Source organism: Athene cunicularia (assembly GCF_003259725.1).
Source record: "Athene cunicularia isolate RWA chromosome 1 unlocalized genomic scaffold, athCun1 chr1_part2, whole genome shotgun sequence".
NCBI lineage: Eukaryota > Metazoa > Chordata > Aves > Strigiformes > Strigidae > Athene > Athene cunicularia.
In genome coordinates, this window is record NW_020799092.1 from 7,778,474 (window position 1) to 7,784,265 (window position 5,792).

The 5,792-nt window shown below is 48.3% G+C and overlaps 1 long non-coding RNA gene across 1 annotated transcript in view; it reads right to left on the minus strand.

The window, feature by feature from the left end:
• Positions 1-274: 274 nt before the first annotated feature.
• The window catches only part of LOC113491315, a 17,832-nt gene continuing 12,314 nt past the window's right edge, over positions 275-5,792 (minus strand). Inside the window, exons 3-4 of the long non-coding RNA XR_003400377.1 lie at positions 4,316-4,321; positions 275-285 (exon numbers count right to left, since the gene is read on the minus strand). This is a non-coding gene — a long non-coding RNA (uncharacterized LOC113491315). The remainder of the gene's footprint in view (positions 286-4,315; positions 4,322-5,792) is intronic.

Below are 5,792 nucleotides of genomic sequence, written 5' to 3' on the forward strand. Positions count from 1 at the left end.
TAACACTACTCACTGCCCTCAAGGGGGAGAAACAGCTGCAGGGTCTGAAAGTGAACGAACTTGTACAGCAGTTGGGCCGGGGGGACAGGAAGAGTCAGTATCAGTCGCCTCCACCAGCACAAGCAGCTGAGCCAGAGAGACAGCCAGTGCAGGTATCAGTTGCCCCAATACAGAAAACTAAAATCCCTACTCAGTCCGAGAGTGGGAGAGACATAATGACAATGTGGTCTCTAGTCCCGGCAGGGCCTAAACTACCACACCACTCTTTCTGTGGAAAAACTTTTTCTTAATGTCCCATCTGAACCTCCCATGTTGGAGTTTAAAGCCATTCTCTCTTGTTCTAGAACTAATTACCTGTGAGAAGAGACCAGCACCAACCTCTCTACAATGTCCTTTCAGGTAGCTGTAGAGTGTGATGAGGTCTCCCCTCAGCCTTCTCTGAACTGATCAGTCCCAGCTCCTTCAATCGCTCCTCTTAGGATTTATTCTCCAGATCCTTCACCAGCTTCGTTGCCCTCCTCTGCACTCGCTCCAGCACCTCGATATCTCTCTCGTATTGAGGTGCCCAAAACTGGACACAATACTCCAGGTGAGGCCTCACCAATGCAGAGCACAGGGGCACTATCCCCTCCCTACTTCTGCTGGTCACACTATTTCTAATACAAGCCAGGATGCCGTTGGCTTTCTTGGCCACCTGGGCACACTGCTGGCTCATGCTTAGCTGCTTGTCAGTTAGAACCCCCAGATCCTTTCCTTCCAGACAGCTCCAGCCACACCTCCCCAAGCCTGTAGCCATGCAGGGGGTTGTTGTGGCCCACGTGCAGGACCTGGCACTTGGCTCTGTTGAAGCTCATCCTGTTAACATTGGCCCGCTGACCGAATCTATCCAAGTCTCTCTGTAGAGCCTCCCTGTCCTCATGCAGATCGACACTCCTGCTTAACTTGGTGTCATCTGTGAATTTACTGATGACACCCTCCATGTCCTTATCAAGATCATCAATAAAGATGTTGAACAGAAATGGTCCCAATATCGAGCCCTGAGGAACACCACTTGTGACCAGCCTCCAGCTGGATTTAACTCCACTGACGACCATTATCTGGGACCAGCCAGCCAGCCAGCGCTTGATCCAGCAGACTGTATGCACATCCAGGCCATGAACAAACAGCCACTCTTAACATGAGAATTCTATGGGGAACTGTTTTGAATGATTTTTGAAAATCCAGGTAGATAATATCGACAGCTTCTCCCTTACCCAACAGTCAGGTCATTTTGTCATAGAAGGAGATAAGGTTCATCAGACAGTACCTGCCTTTTATAAACCCACGCTGACTAGGCTGATTGTCCCTGACCATGGCAGGGGGTTTGGACTAGATGACTTTTAAAGGTCCCTTCCAACCCAAATGATTCTATGGTTCTGTGATTTTATGGCTGAAATGCTGGGGTTTCAACCCCAAGCCCCAAATTAAGGTTGACATAGGGGTGATTCCCACAGCCCTTCACAAAAGGGGTGTGAGTTACCTTTAAGCTTCCCTCCAGGGTGCAGCCGGCCTGGCAGGGAGAGCCATTAGGTAAATGAGCCCCAGGTGTCCCACATTAAGTAAACAAGGGTCAGGTGTCCCACTTGGGGATAAAAGCTGGGACCCCTTGCAGGAAGGGGCAGTGTCTGTCTGTGGGGTGGATGCAATTTGCAGAGTTTCCTGTTGGGGAAGGACCTCCTGCCTCCCTGGGACTGGGCTCCAGTCAGGTCTGGCTTTTTTAAACATGGGCTGTGTAGAGATTCAGTATGTGGCTTCCTTGGTCTTATGTATTTGGTTTGTTGACTCGGTTGTCTTTTGTCTCTTCTAGGAAAGACTGCATTTCACCATTTATTCCACTTGTTGTTGGTTGTGGGGTGTTGTTGTTGGGGTCAGTGGGATTGATGTTGATTATGTATAATCTGACTTGTTTGTACCCCCAGTGCTCACCCATGTACTGACCCTTTTGTATCAAATACAACTTGGTTATTGGTTCATCTTTATGCTGGCTGTGTCCTTTATGCTAGGCCTAAGAATTGGCAAAACGTTCCCTGAGCAGGGACCTGTTTTATATCTCTCTGATCTCTTGGGTTCCCTCCTTCTGCCTGGTAACAAAAGGGTGAGGGATTGCTTGCCTCTTTTCAAGCCTACATTTGCTCCTTTTGCTTCAAGGTGTGAAGGTGCTACTCCACTGATCAATTGCCTTTTTACACTCCCTAATACTTCTTGATCTTTCAACCTTTTCTTTGAGCTCAGCCACCAGGCTGAGCAGGTCATCCAGCTGATCACAACACATACAGGTATTGTCACTGCTGCTCTCTGACATGACTGACAGCTCAGGCATTCTCTACAGCCTGAACTTGAACTACTGCATGTTTGCATGGCAGCTCCATCTGGGTTGCCACATTCTTTCAGCAAATGGTCTCTGGAATAATCTCCTCAGGGAAGTGTGGATTCCCCAACATTGGACAGTTTTAAGATTCAGCTGGGCAGGGTGCTGGGCCATCTTGTCTAGACTGTGCTTTTGCTAAGAACAGTTGGACTAGATAATCCTTGAGGTAACTTCCAACCTGGTATTCTATGACTCTACTATATGAAAGATGGGGACAGACTTTTTAATAGGGCCTCTAGTGATAGGACAATGGGTAATGGTTTTAAACTGAAAGAGGGTACCTTCAGACTGGATATAAGGAGGAAATTTTTTTATGATGAGGGTGGTGAAACACTGGAACAGGTTTCCTGGACAGGCTGTGAATGTCTCATCTCTGGAAACATTCAAGGCTAGGTTGGATGGGGCTCTGAGCAACCTGATCTAGTTGAAGATCACAGAATCACTCAGGTTGTAAAAGACCCTTGGGTTCATTGAGTCCAAGCGTCAGCCCTACTCTACAAAGTTCTCCCCTACACCATATCCCCCAACAACTCATCTAAACAACCCTTAAACACATCCAGGGATGGTGACTCCACCCCCTCCCTGGGCAGCCTATTCCACTGTCTGACCACTTGTCCTGGTTCAGCTAGGATAGGGTTAAGTTTCCCCAGCAATGGGAAGGGATATCCAGCCGGGTTATTCAATACCATGCTGATGTCAGGTCTGGCGCTGAAGCATGGGAAGAGTTTACTGTGGGCTTTTGTCCAGGGAAGCACATGTGGCGGCTCCTATGTCCCTTGCAGTATTTCTCTGTATATATTTTGTCTTGTTTACTGGTTTTTACTGTTTGTTGTTGTCAGATTTTTATTTATTACAGTGTTGTATTAAATCTTCCTTATTTCAACCCTGGGGTTTGTGCCTCATTTCAGCCCTTCTCTGTCTGAGGGTGGGGGAGGGACAATAGCAACGTGGCCTCCAGTCCCGGCAGGGCCTAAACTACCACAGCCTTTTTTGGCACCCAACTTGGGGCATGAGAAGATTGAAATAATCAAAAAGGGACTGACCCTGAATAGAGTGTGTTAGAGCAATCTGTTAGGTGCAATTTTTTCTGTTCATATTTGTATTGCTTGATAAGAAAATATTTACAATGCTGGGCCACTTGCTTTTGTGGTGGGGCTGGATTAATCCTTCTATCCACTGTGTGTTCCCAGTGATGGTGTTTGTTGGTGGTGGAAAATGTATCAAGGGTCTTGTTTTGCTATACTGGCTCCTGACTGCTTATAATGTGCTTGTATTGCTGTGTGTGGGGGTGAACCGGTACCTGTTTGCTGCCTGGGCTTTTGTTTAGGGGTCTCACCCCCTCTATGGGTGAGCCAGGGGAAGAGATCCTCTCAGTTTTGGAGAGTTTTAGCTATTCTTGGAACATCCAGGCCAGTGTGCTTGCAGCACTGTGCTTTCTGGGTATCTGACAGATGTTGTTTTGGGCCATGTGGCACTTCTCTAACAATAGCAGTACCTGGAAACCTGCCCCGAGGTCAGATAATAGTGAGTGGCAAGGGGTGTGGGAAAAGTTGGGCAAAGGTCTGGGTCAGTGGTCACCCCCAACATTTTGGAATTTCATTCCTAAACAAATGCAGAGCCCTAATAAAGTGGCAAAGTGCTTAGAAAAAGGGTGTGTTGCCCATCTGACAAAACCCAACAGAACACACAACTTGCTGCAATGTGTTGGGGACTTGCCCATGCCTACTGTGTCCTTTTTAACACTACTCACTGCCCTCAAGGGGGAGAAACAGCTGCAGGGTCTGAAAGTGAACGAACTTGTACAGCAGTTGGGCCGGGGGGACAGGAAGAGTCAGTATCAGTCGCCTCCACCAGCACAAGCAGCTGAGCCAGAGAGACAGCCAGTGCAGGTATCAGTTGCCCCAATACAGAAAACTAAAATCCCTACTCAGTCCGAGAGTGGGAGAGACATAATGACAATGTGGTCTCTAGTCCCGGCAGGGCCTAAACTACCACACCACTCTTTCTGTGGAAAAACTTTTTCTTAATGTCCCATCTGAACCTCCCATGTTGGAGTTTAAAGCCATTCTCTCTTGTTCTAGAACTAATTACCTGTGAGAAGAGACCAGCACCAACCTCTCTACAATGTCCTTTCAGGTAGCTGTAGAGTGTGATGAGGTCTCCCCTCAGCCTTCTCTGAACTGATCAGTCCCAGCTCCTTCAATCGCTCCTCTTAGGATTTATTCTCCAGATCCTTCACCAGCTTCGTTGCCCTCCTCTGCACTCGCTCCAGCACCTCGATATCTCTCTCGTATTGAGGTGCCCAAAACTGGACACAATACTCCAGGTGAGGCCTCACCAATGCAGAGCACAGGGGCACTATCCCCTCCCTACTTCTGCTGGTCACACTATTTCTAATACAAGCCAGGATGCCGTTGGCTTTCTTGGCCACCTGGGCACACTGCTGGCTCATGCTTAGCTGCTTGTCAGTTAGAACCCCCAGATCCTTTCCTTCCAGACAGCTCCAGCCACACCTCCCCAAGCCTGTAGCCATGCAGGGGGTTGTTGTGGCCCACGTGCAGGACCTGGCACTTGGCTCTGTTGAAGCTCATCCTGTTAACATTGGCCCGCTGACCGAATCTATCCAAGTCTCTCTGTAGAGCCTCCCTGTCCTCATGCAGATCGACACTCCTGCTTAACTTGGTGTCATCTGTGAATTTACTGATGACACCCTCCATGTCCTTATCAAGATCATCAATAAAGATGTTGAACAGAAATGGTCCCAATATCGAGCCCTGAGGAACACCACTTGTGACCAGCCTCCAGCTGGATTTAACTCCACTGACGACCATTATCTGGGACCAGCCAGCCAGCGCTTGATCCAGCAGACTGTATGCACATCCAGGCCATGAACAAACAGCCACTCTTAACATGAGAATTCTATGGGGAACTGTTTTGAATGATTTTTGAAAATCCAGGTAGATAATATCGACAGCTTCTCCCTTACCCAACAGTCAGGTCATTTTGTCATAGAAGGAGATAAGGTTCATCAGACAGTACCTGCCTTTTATAAACCCACGCTGACTAGGCTGATTGTCCCTGACCATGGCAGGGGGTTTGGACTAGATGACTTTTAAAGGTCCCTTCCAACCCAAATGATTCTATGGTTCTGTGATTTTATGGCTGAAATGCTGGGGTTTCAACCCCAAGCCCCAAATTAAGGTTGACATAGGGGTGATTCCCACAGCCCTTCACAAAAGGGGTGTGAGTTACCTTTAAGCTTCCTTCCAGGGTGGTGCCGGCCTTGCAGGGAGAGCCATTAGGTAAACGAGCCCCAGGTGTCCCACATTAAGTAAACAAGGGTCAGGTGTCCCACTTGGGGATAAAAGCTGGGACCCCTTGCAGG